This window comes from Haemaphysalis longicornis, unplaced genomic scaffold (genome assembly GCF_048455015.1).
Source record: "Haemaphysalis longicornis isolate Haplotype H1 unplaced genomic scaffold, Haemaphysalis longicornis Haplotype H1 scaffold_4, whole genome shotgun sequence".
Taxonomy (NCBI): Eukaryota; Metazoa; Arthropoda; class Arachnida; order Ixodida; family Ixodidae; genus Haemaphysalis; species Haemaphysalis longicornis.
In genome coordinates this window covers 56,232,571-56,245,367 of record NW_027526361.1, presented here as the reverse complement: position 1 = coordinate 56,245,367, position 12,797 = coordinate 56,232,571, and the positions used below count along the sequence as shown (strand labels likewise).

General features: G+C 48.6%; 1 protein-coding gene across 1 annotated transcript in view; it reads right to left on the bottom strand.

Annotated features, from left to right (window-relative positions):
* The window catches only part of LOC144178736 (alpha-1,3-mannosyl-glycoprotein 2-beta-N-acetylglucosaminyltransferase-like), a 63,337-nt gene extending 62,932 nt beyond the window's left edge, over positions 1 to 405 (bottom strand). Inside the window, exon 1 of the mRNA XM_077706817.1 lies at positions 244 to 405. The gene's annotated coding sequence lies outside the window, so the exon portion shown is untranslated. The remainder of the gene's footprint in view (positions 1 to 243) is intronic.
* Between the last annotated feature and the right edge of the window lie 12,392 nt (positions 406 to 12,797).

The following is a 12,797-nucleotide window of genomic DNA, read 5'->3' as shown; positions in this document are numbered from 1 at the left end:
AAATACCAACGTTTGCTGCGCAGCCGTAAATAATTAATTTACCAGCACGTCCACTTCGATCTCATCAGAGAAAAGCTGCAGTTGTTGCATCTTTCACGTCTTGCTGTATCCGCCAAAACCGCAACTTCCAGCCGAGTAGCTCCGCGATTGGTCACCCGGGAAAAGTATGCTAGTTATGTATATAAAACAGCAGCTTGGATACCGAACACCCACAGACAAGCGAAAGTATATCAGTATACGCACATTTGAAGCGCCGGGCGGGCGGTCTCGCGGGGTTGGCCTGCGCGGTACGCCGGGTCAACACGTGACGCAATGTCGTCGTGCACTGCCGAGTCACATCGGCGAAATGCTGACGCTGTTCAGGTAGCCAGGATCGCTGCGACGCGTGTGCTCACCGCGGACGCTCAGAGGAGCAGCCGGCGAGCAACAGCTGCTGCCGTTGCTTTGGGGCCACGGGCGCGGAAACAACATGCGTTGACTCGCGGCTGTGACCTAAAAGGCGCGATTGATCTCGCCCTCATAAGCGCAGGTTTCTGGCGCGTTCTTCGAAAGCGCTCGGACTGACGCGCCCGCGAGCGCGACGGCGTGTAGCCTTGGGGGCAGACGAAGAAGACATGAGCCATTGCACTCTGTGGAGGTGGATGACCAGCGACGCTGAGGTGACACAAAATTACCAACGAAGCTATGAACTCGGGGTGACGATGCGCACCTGACAATGGTGGGCTAGCGGACGCACCAGCGAACGGGCCTCACTCCGCCTTTTAGGGCACAGCCCTTTGGCGGCCGTCTCTGGGCGACGACGACGCGGTCGTCGTAACCGAGTCGAATAGTGAAAGAAAGTGAAAGTCCGAATAGTGAAAGTCGAATAGTGAAAGTCAAATAGTGAAAGACTGAATAGTGAAAGAAAGCAAAGGAGGAGAGTGTCGCGAAGACCGAATAGTGAAAGAAAGCAAAGGAGGAGAATGTAAAGAAATTTGCGTCCTCGGCATGCACATCGAAGCGCACAGACGCAACGGATTCACAGCCAACAAGCTCCTCACCAAGATCACCGCGGCCACGCAGCTGATCCGCCGGGACTCATCGAGACACGCCGGCATGAAAGAAGCACATGTACTGAGACTTCTGCAGTCTTTCGCTATCAGCCACGTCGCCTACATAGCCCCGTACCACAACTGGAGCAAGGCCGAGCGTGAGAAAATTGACGCGGCAATACGCAAAGCCTACCGAACAGCGATCGGCCTCTACCAGCACTCACGCACAGACCGGCTCCTCGACCTCGGCGTCCACAACACTCTGGCAGAAATAGCAGAAGCCCAAAACACGTCCCAGATAGCCCGGCTGTCGACCACGCGCTCTGGACGACACATCCTGCAACAAGTGAATATCAGGCCCCGCAACCAGCCCGCCGAGGGCACGACCACCCTATCCGAACCCATGCTTAAACTACTCCGAGTCCGCCCACTTCCCAAGAATACAAACCAGGAACACCATCCAGAACGCCGGCTGGCTAGAACCCGATCGCTAGCCTCCACGTACGCCACGGATAACACCGCATACTACGTCGACGCAGCGGAAGACCGCGCCCGGCCCAACTACTACACGGCAGTCGCAATCGCAGCATCCGATGGGACAATCCGCACGGCCGGCAGGTTCAAGGCCACGAACTCGCATCACGCAGAAGAGCTCGCGATCGCCCTCGCCGCAGTCGACCCTTGATGTAGAACGATACTCAGCGACTCATGAACAGCGATCCTCCGCTTTGCGAACAACACAACAAGCACCAGTACGGCCCGCTTCCTCCACAGGACGGGCCAAACCCGCCAACACCCGATCTTTATCAGTTGGTATCCTGCACACGTGGGACCACTCGACCCGGAGGGGCGGATCCGTAACCGGAACGAGGAGGCTGACCGCGCAGCGCGAGGACTTACTTACCGCGCGACGCACACCAGCCAACACTCGGACCGCAATCGGAACATTCAACTGCGAGCCGAAGAGAGCGAACCAGCACCACTGGAGACGTACGGAGACATCCTGAGATGGTACCGCCACAACAGGCAACGACTCCCTGCCCCACACCCGCAACTAACGCGCCGCGAAGGCGTGCTACACCGCCAGCTACAGACGGACTCGATCCTGACACCCGTGCTCGCCAGATACATCTGCCCAACGCTATACAACACCGACCGTTGCATCATCTGCAAGACTGCCCCCGCTACGACAGCGCACATCCTCAACGATTGCACTCACCTACAAGCACACTCTGAAGCACAAGAATTGCCACCAAAAGTGCGAGAAGCCATCACCTCCTCAGACTACAACACACAACTCCAGGCCGTCCGGCAGGTGGAGGGAGCCCTGACCCGACAGCGGGAAGGACCTGCGGTGGCGCAAGCCATTACGGGCTCGACCCGCCCGGGATCGGGGCCGACCCCCACGGCCTAATTCACTCTGCCGGACACGCAATAAAGTCTCTCTCTCTCTCTCTCTCTCTCTCTCTCTCTCTCTCTCTCTCTCTCTCTCTCTGAGGGGAGGGCGGTTCGCTGTGGCGGCGCAAGCGCTCTACGAAAGTGTACAGTGGGGGCAGTATGCTGTGCCCGCACGCGACGGACGTCTGCGCGACGCTGGCGAAAACGTGCGAGTGGCGTGCACGTGACAATGGTGTGCGCTCCCTGCCAAAGACGCGGGTCGCGGTCCCTTCATGAGACGCACTTCGCGCCGCCGACGCAGAGGCTCATTATCGCTGCCGTCGAGAGAACCCCCGAGTGAGTGCGGCCTGGGCGGGCTGCTGCTGAGCCCAAATATCGCATTAGGGAGTATCGTAATCGCCAGCCAATTTTTTGTCCAGCCTTGCGTGCCATCCAGAGCCAACTTTCTTGCAAATAAAGATTATTATTAAATGCGGAGCATTTCTTAGTCGCACGATGTCGCGCTTCGGCGTCGGCGCCGTCCACACGCTCACTGCGCATGCGCGTCGCGTCGAGGCGCAGGTGCGCGTCTCTCCCCCGTACCCTCCTCGCTCTCAACAACAGGTGCGGCGGTGCGGGAGTAGCGCGTGTACCCCGTGCGCTCCGTCGCTCTCAACAACAGCTGCGGCGGTGCGGGGGGAGCGCGTCTGTGTGCGCATGCGTCGTAGCTACCCGTGCGCTGCGTCGCGCTCAACAGTAACGGCGGCAGGGCGTGTACACGTGATAACGGCGTTAAGGTGGCTAGAATAACGGCGTTAAGGTGGCTAGCCACCTTAACGGCGTGGTGGGTGCGTGGAAAGTTCGCGCGCTTGTGTACGGAAGTGTGCGCATGCGCGTCTCTCCCCCGTGCTCCTCTCCCTCGAACGCGGGCGGTGTGTATATAAGCGGCGGAGCGCGCGTTCGGAATTCAATCACGGGGGTCGTTGCTTGGCTTTCGCTTGACTTGACCCTTTGCTTGACGGCACCAAGCAATAAAGACAGACTAACTTTACACTCCTTGCCTTCGCTTCTCCTTCATTCAATAAATAAGAATAATAAAGACGAAATAACAATTAAGCATTCCCAAACCATACCCAATTACGCAACATTCACGCGATACCCCCACCACTCTGCGACGCATTTACTCGAGTTCCCCCCGTGGGAAGATGCGGGCAGGTTTTTATTATTATTATTATTATTATTATTATTATTACGGTATGCTAGTTGCCTTCCATCGCACCCGATTTATTGTGCCGCGAGGAGCCACAGTGATGTGTCGGTACTTTCCATCTTCTGTTGCTGTAATTTCATAAATCAGTTCCTGTTTTTTGTTTCATACATTCATGTTTAATTGAAGCTTTGTGTTTTCGCCTATATCTGCGAATATGTTTTTATGTCTGCTTGCTTCACCCAACAGCTGTGACCATTGTTCCACATACTTTTACCATTGATCCACCATTAGAGTTTCTTAATCGTCTAATTTTGGTTGGAGTACCTTGTTATTATCCTTAGGGTATTACTGCTCTTTTTTTTCTTCGCTCGTTCTTCTCGTTGACTGTTTATATTGTGAGTTTCTGCTGTATATTAGTGCCGCATTTTGTCTTCCTCAGTGCGCCAGAACCAAGGCCCCGGCTGTTCCTGGGCACTCTAATAAACATTGATTGATTATTATTATTATTATTATTATTATTATTATTATTATTATTATTATTATTATTATTATTATTATTATTATTATTATTATTATTATTATTATTATACACGATAGTCTTTTCTTGGGCTACTTAACGCGAACATTTTGGTCTGTCTGTCTGTCGATTTAGTCGCCATGCCAAAGTGAAATAATACGTTACCGCGGAGTATATACAGCAAACGCTCGTTAATTCGAAACGGAATTGGAAGCCATCTCAATTCAAATTAATGAGAGTTGGAATTAATAGTGCTGTCAAAATACGGTGCACTGCGATTTGAAGCTGTAGGACATGTAAGCGATTTACCCGCCGTGGTGGCTCAGTGACTAAGGTCTTGCGCTGCTGAGCACAAGGACGCGGGTTCGATTCCCGGCTGCGGCGGCCGCTTTTCTGATGGAGGCGAAAAGCAAAAACGCTCGTGTGTACGAGATTTCGGCGCATGTAAAGATCCCCAGGTGGTCAAAATTAATCCGGAGCCCTCCACTACGGCGCGCCTCATCGCCTGCGTTGCGTCGGCACGTTAAACCCTACAATCAGATCAGACATGTAAGCGATTTGATGCTTTAAAAAATTCGTGGTTGCAATCTGCCTTTTTCCCTTGAAAAGGACGGCCAGAACTACACTGAAGAACAGACGGTGGCATTCCATCCGGTCATGAATTGCGAGCGGACGGCCGCACCGGTGCTTCGTTCTTCTCGCCGTCGTCACTGGCAGCGACAGGTTCTCCGCTAATAATCTAAACAATAAAGTCCTCATCTATCAGCGCACCACAGACCACTGCACTCGCGTCAACATTGACGTAGTCCGCAAAGGCTACTCCTTTCAAAACACGTCACGGTGGTTTCGTGTCGGTTCTACCCGATTTCGCTATACTCTCCCCGGGCTTCCGGAGGTGACTCTGCCTGCGTTCAGGCGGGTGCCTTTCTCTGAACGTTTGTCAGGCGCCAAGCCTCTGGGTACGCTGGCGAGTGTAGTTCGTATTATCCAGGGCGGGTCCTACTAGCGTTCGTATTAACGGATTTACTTATACATAGACTTCCATGGAGCTTGGCCGGACCAAATCGTACAGCTCGAGCTGCCCATAGGAACTTCCAATTACTGAAGTTCCAGTTAACGACCTTGCCCGTTCCAAACTACTAAAACTGCTGGCATGGGTCACACATGTCCACATTGTTTAGCGCAGGGGAAACATCAGGCACATTTGAGACAAAATTTGGGCACTTAACCGAGAGAGAAACTAGAATGCAGTTAAGAGGGCAAGGGGGCCGCCAGCATGCGCCTTGCGGCGACAGCGGTGGCTCGGTTCACCAAGAAAATTTAGATCCCAGGGTCCGAGCTACCCACCACCTCCTTTCACTGCTCGTCACGCCTTATGGAGGGGAATGGAGTATTTGGACACGACCACATGGAGTAGGACACGGTGGCTAGAGCACCGCACGAAGGGCAGTTGGGGGAGGGGAACAGTGTGCGATGGATTTGATGGAGTACTACTAGGCATGGAAGGGTGTCGGTCTGCAAGAGCCGCCACGTGCGTTCCTGAGAGTTATTAGAGAGTTGTAGCAGGGCGGAGAACCGGTCCCGGTACGGTACCCGATATCTGACCGACGCCACTGCGCATGCGCAGGGGCTGAGAGACCGACTGGACGCAAGCGCAGGTGCAGTGAGCGTGTAGCGGGCGCCGTATACCGGGACCGTTTTAAAGCTGACATGAGCGGGGGGAAACGCGCGGCGGGCGAGACGGTAGTGTGTTACCAAGTCGTGATAGCTGAAGAGGCTGCCTTGAGCCGATCTGGCACCGCGTGAGGGGACGAGGTTGGGGCCCGCTCGGATAATGAGTTCTGGAGCAGCAGCGTGGGACGCCTCATAACCCGCAGTAATTCTGTACCATTTACAACTTCACTGATGACTAACTAATCGTAACAAGTAAATAAAACTCGGCGTAATGGTGTAGTCATCTTAGTGGTTCATTGTCAAATAGTTTGTTTTAGAATACCTTCGATAATACAACAGTTAGAGCCGTTTTCTGAAACAATACCCCCTCCGTGGATTGCCATGCTTCACTGCGCAACAGGCAATGTGGGGAACCCCGCTTACAAAAACTAAGCTTACACCTAATTTTTTTTTTTGGGGGTCGGCTTCACTTCTATACACAAACGCATTGACGTGAAGGCTGTTTTTAGAGGCAATATAAGCCGTCATATCAAAAATATGAAGGTCCCCAGCACAGGAGCGTGTAACGCCGTGCATTTCCACAAAAATGCAGATTTCGCGAAAGTTCCAAATAATTGTTAGAATAACGAAATTAAAGAGGTCGAACGAAATTTTGAGAAACCAAGTAATAAGAAAAATATTAAAATATTACCGGAAATGTCAAAAAGTATACCGCATGGCATTTTCACAATAATTCAGATTTCTCGGAAGTTTTACCTGCATTGTTATAATAGCGTAAATGGAGATAATTGGTCGAATGAAATTTTGAAAAATAAAAAATAAGATTTTTTTTAAATAATTACGGGAAATGGCGAATCGTGTAACGCCCTGCATGTCCACAATAATGCAGATTTCGCGAAAGTTCCAAATGCAATCGTTAGAATAACGTAAATGGAGATAGTTGGTCGGTCGAAATTCTGAAAAACTAAAAAAATATCAAAAAATATAAAAATTACGGAAAATGTCAAAACGTATACCGAATGGCATTTCCATAATGATGCAGATTTCGCAAAAATTCAACCTGTAATCGTTACAATAGCTTAAATGAAGATAATTTGTTGAACGAAATTTTGAAAAACTAAAAAAATAAGAAAAATATAAAATAATTACGGAAAATGGCGAACCGTCTAATATCCTGCATTTCCCCAATAATGCAGATTTCGCGAAAGTTCCAAATGTAATCCTTATAGTAAAGTAAATTGAGGTAATTGGTCGGGCCAAAGTTTGAAAAACTAAAAATAGGAAAAATAATAAAAATTACGGAAAATTGCAAAACGTATAACGCATGGCATTTCCACAATATTGAAGATCTCGCGAAAGTTTCACCTGTAATCGTTATAATAACGTAATTGGAGATAATTGGTCGGACAGGATTTAGAAAAAAAAAATGGCTGGATAAAACTCACAATCACACTGAAGACAGGCGGCATAAGAAAGCTACGCATTAATTCTCTTAATTTCTGGAGATTTTTTTTTATTTTTTTCTATACTCGGAACCAGTTTCCTAGGAGTGGAGAAACCTGTTGTATGCGTGACAGATACTAGCAGAGGTGGAAGTCAAGGCCAGTGCTAGAACAGCTCCATTGTTAAAAATACCACAGCCGGCTGGGATGATTACCTTACTACCATTATTCTCGCAGGATAAAGGCATCCAATGTACGCGTATAATTATTTTCATTTCGCCTGTATTTCTACTATCGACAAGGCGAGCACGCCAAGAGCTTCATTTCTTAAAAAGATATATGGCGGGGGCTTCGCAGTCGTTAGGCCTTTTGCCAGCCTCGAAGCGGTTGTTTCTAAACATCTCACTTCTTCTTTTTCATTGTCGCTATCACAGATTGGCCTAGCGCTGATGACATTTCAATTTAGCAACCTATCCCCTCGAAATGTGCGTAACAGTACTCGGTACATGCACCATTTGTTGTCATTGTACAGCACCCTTAATTGTCATAGTTCATACATACATCGTTAGAAGTCCTTTACTTTATGGTAAACCTTTCCCTCATTGTTGAAACAGTTGATCACTCACTCGTCCATAGCCCGTTTTTGGCACCAATCCTGTCCCAGTTTCAACGTTCGACCCAAAGCAGTTACGTGCGTATAAATCAATATTTATTGCACGCAAGCATTTCACTTTCGTGTTTTACCGATTCCTATGACAGAGGAATCAACCACAATTCCTTCTTTATTTTTTCAGATCAATTTTGTCAGAAAATTTACTTTTATGTTTTTCTTAATCTTTTGTTTTTAAAAATTCTGTTCGCCCGATTGTCTCCATTTACGCTATTAGAACGATTAAATGTGTTACTTCTGCAAATTCTGCATTCTTGTGCGAGTGCGGGGCGTTATAACCGTGTATACACGGTCCTGCTACGCATTAACCAACAGGACCGTGTATACACGGTCCTGCTACGCATTAACCAACAAACAAGTGCGCACACAGGCACTCCTCACCCTATGGAACGCACCACGCTACAAATACACGTGGAGCCTCGGGATCGTGCTCCAGCGTGGACGACTACCTCCACAGCCGGGGGAAACTATCCATGGACGTGATTGGGGCGCGGACGAAAAAAAAAAAGGACAGTGTTTTGCTTGACGCAGAACAAAAATCCACAGAACCCTAGCCCTAAACAGCTTCGCTATAAAAGACTGCAAGGGGCTTCTCTGGCAGAGAACATGCATGGGCAATAGGTAAAAAAAACATCACACAAAGACACAGGAGTCTTGAGATATTTGGCAAGTCAGGCGACGAAGTGTTCAAGGTGCGCATGTTCCAAAGATAGTTCTAAAATGCATCGTATTCACACCTGTTCGCTTCATATATTGCTGCTGCATTGCTCTATGTTGTGGGTTGTTAACCTGTGCTCAGGAATGCGGGTAAGGCTACAGGTTTTACATCAGAACGGACAAATGGGCTAGTTGGTACGTAGCTGTTCATCCAGCGCTTTAAACGCCAAGATGTGCAGGTTTTTACACCTGCATGTTCCATATATTCCTGCTGCATTTCTCTCTACTGTGGGGTGTTCATCTGTGCTCCGGTATGCGTATAATTTTGCAGCTTGTACAAAAGGGCCATTTAGGAGGCTTGATTGGAGAACGCAGAAATGGAAGTAAACGGAGAATATTTTCGCTTTCGAGGTTTGCGGGCGACATCGTCCTGAGATTGCCTGCAACGAATGCTTCAGGAGCAGCAATACTAAGAAAGCTCAGGGGTGGGCTTAAAGATATGACTAATCCGAAAGTTGTGTCTAACAGCCAAGCAAATGGCCTGCCCACCAGCCTAGATAATGAGATACTAGAAGCAGTGGATGAATACAACTATCTTGGACAAGGTGAGTGTGCTGATACAAACCACAAGATATAAATTCGGAGCGCAATTTGTGCAGGCTGGTGTGCATTCGGGAAGCAATCTCAAGTTGGGCCCTATTACAGTCCCATCTGTCACTGCAGAAAAATTATATACAACTAATGCGTACGTATGGGACAAACTCCCAGGACAGAAAATTTTGGTCTTTCTTTCATATTACAAGAACATTAAGGTCAGCCCAACTGACCATGAAAAGAAGAATGATAGGAGTAGCGCTATGGGGTGGGAGAGGGGCATCACAGTTTAGAGAACAATGTCCCTAAACTAAAAAGTCGTTAAGATAGCACTTTTAAGCAGAGACCTTGAGGGAAACAGTATATACCCTGAAAGAATTGTGTTATACTTCTCAGACCGTTCATTGGCAGGCACATACCGACACGGTCCCGGGAGTCGAAGTATCCATTGCAGCGGCGTGCATAGAGGGGGGCTCGCGCATGGTACCGCTGCGAACAAAAAAAGTTTCGCACTCCCGCATTCCCTCTGACTGGCACTCTAAGCGGATCATCGGCAATCGATAGCTCGCGGCGCTGCTGTTGAAGGGCCAAACTTTGTTTGCTCGGCAGCCTGCAGGTTCGCGGAGTGCCACCTCTGTAAACAGGCCCGCCACGATTTTAGGGGTCCCCAAGATTGACGTCAATGGCGCGAGATCGAAGTTTTGTTTCCAGTTCACGAGAGAAACTGCGAATTGTAAATGGGGGAGGGGATTCTTCGGGGCTCGGGTTATCGACGAGCCTGCTGCGACATAGAGATACCGACATCCCTCTCTCTACTATGTCACTCAGCAATGCTCTGTTTTTTAGAAAATATTTTTGATAACGTTGCAAAGTTGACACAATGGAGGTTAAGGCCACTTCGAGATCGGTATATTTTTATTGACCATAGCATGCCCCAAAGGCGGAACTCAACAACACGAGGTGGCAAGGTGGGCTATGTTACATAAGTCCTGCTTTCTTGGTATCCTACCCTCAGCTTGCGTATGTAATCGCTTTATTGCGAATCATTAATTGGCGACTTCACGCACTTTGCGATGTCTGACTGCCGTCTATGAGGCTATCTGGTATCTTGCACAAAGCCATCTCGCCGGCTTGCCTGTAAAGTGTGCACCACAGCAGAAGGGGCATTATGGCGGTGAAGGGAACTTTATTATAATAGGAAGTTGTTCAGCAAATCGTAATTTTTTAGTGTCCGCAGTTCCAAATACCAAGAACTTGCCGAGCGCGGGCCTCGCGACGACCACCTAGCGTTTCCTGCGCCCATTTGCCAAGCCAAGCATACCCACGTAGGGAGATTGGCCATGATTGCGGCGACCGCCTGGCAGTCAATGAAGCAAGAAAATGTCGAGCGCTTGTCTGTGCGTGCTTCGCGCTGGCCGCCCAGCGTTCCCGGCGTACGTTTGTCAAGCCAAACATACCCACTTAGAGAGATTGGCCAAGATTGGCAAAAAGACTCCAGCGTTCGCTGTAATCACGGCAACACTTGCTCAGTAGGAGAAAAACACGTCATAGCTTACGCCCGTCCAAGGTGATGCCCAATAATTATCACTTCCAAAAAAATGAAGGAAGCTCACACTTATAGCAACAATGATGACGTCCACACCAAAACGTACTGCAGGAAAGCCAACTTAACACAAACGCTCCAAGAAAAAACACACTTCCCGTGGTGGGAATCGAACCTGGGTCCCTCGCGTTATCAAGCTGACGTCTATCCGATTTCGCCATTCCGACACGGTCGAAAGAAGCTTTCTTTGCCTCACTTGATGCTTCTTCGTTTCGGCAACGAAGAAGAAGCAAATCGGCAGCGACCCTGAACTTAAGCCTTCGTGATGGTCTTGAAGGTTGCGCACAGCTTCGCTACCTTCAAGTCTTACGCGTTAGTGTGAGCTTCCTTCATTTTATTATTATTATTATTATTATTATTATTATTATTATTATTATTATTATTATTATTATTATTATTATTATTATTATTATTATTATTATTATTATTATTATTATTATTAAAGTGAGGTTATCTATTCCTCATTGATGGCGACCGTCCACACCCGAACGCACTGCAGGAAAGCCAACCTAACACAAGCACCTGAAGAAAAAGCGCTTCCCGTGGTCGGAATCGAACCTCGGTCCTTCGCGCTATCCGATTTCGCCATTCCGACACGGTCGAAGCAGTTTGGATTTTAAAGCGAAGCTTTTTTGCTTCACTGATGCCGTTCGATGTCCCGCCAAAACTCGCTGCAGGAAAGCCAACTTTCTCTGACGACGACGATGATGATGATAGTGGGGGAAGTGAAAACTGGTTTAAACGCGAAGCTTCCTCTCGTCTAAAGCCAATGTCTTCGAAGTCCAAAGACAAAGTCTAAAATCAAAATTGCTGCACCCAAAAGGCACTGCAGGAACGCCAACCTACACAACGGGTTTCCCCAAAGGCACATCAAGCGCAGGTGCACAGTCAACACTTTATCCCTGTCAATCGCCCCTAGTGGGTACGTGTCCAACACTTCAAGGGCATCATTATCACACAAGTCGAAACCCAGATGACAGCCAACGAATTCCTCGCGAGATCGGACTTCGATTCGACTCGGTTTGCAGCGGAAGAAAGCTTCGCGCTTCAACCGACTTTTTCGTTTACGAAGGGGCTTTGATTTTTTATTACAAAGCATGGTCCCTTTGCTCGCAGTACTCGCACTAGAGGATTTCTTTCCTTTAAGTATCTCCGGATCCGAGTAATCTCACCAAGCACAACAATGCTTCCAATTTAAAGACAAGAAATTTTGCGCGTGAATGTTTCACCGTTTGTTCTGTTTCTGTTTACGGTGCATCGTGTTCGAGAAGGCGCCATTGATGGCGTACACAGTGGGTGTTTGATCACACGCACACGTTACATGCTGATGATCTTAAACAGAATAGTTCTTGATTGGTAGAGGCAAAACTTAGTACGCGGTTAGAGCTTAATGGGGAAAGCGCTTAAACTGACAAGGGAACGAGGACAGTCAGAAACGAGAACTGCCCTCGCTTTCTTGTCGTCAGTTCAAGCGCTTTCCCCATTAAAGGAGCCATGAAGAGAAAACACAAGTTTGGTTCATTCAAAAGATTGTCTCGTTAGAATCATACTGACACCACTTTTAACGTAAACTTCGCTCAAATAAGCTACATAATTAGGAAAAACGGGAATGGTCATGCGACCCACCAGCTCATTTCCCGCAACAGAACCTGTGATGTTTGTCGATGTCGAGAAAGGCAGCTTAGCCGGGTTAAAGGTCTACAGGAAGATTTAGGTTGTCTTGGACACTTACTCAAAACGAGTTCAACCCACGCGTAGTGATTTAAACGAGAAAGAGAGAGAGAGAGAGAGAGAGAGAGAGAGAGAGAGAGAGAGAGAGAGAGAGAGAGAGAGAGAGAGAGAGAGAGAGAGAGAGATTTTTATTTGTCGAGCAGAGGCTGATGTATCTAGGGTCGCCAATTTGAGCTGGGTATCCGGGTCTGAGCTGGCCGGGGAAGCCAGCCCTCCACTGCTTGAAGGTGGGGTTGGGAAGTGGAGGCAAGTCTGGAGTGTGTTGGCACTCCCATACTATATGGTGTAGGG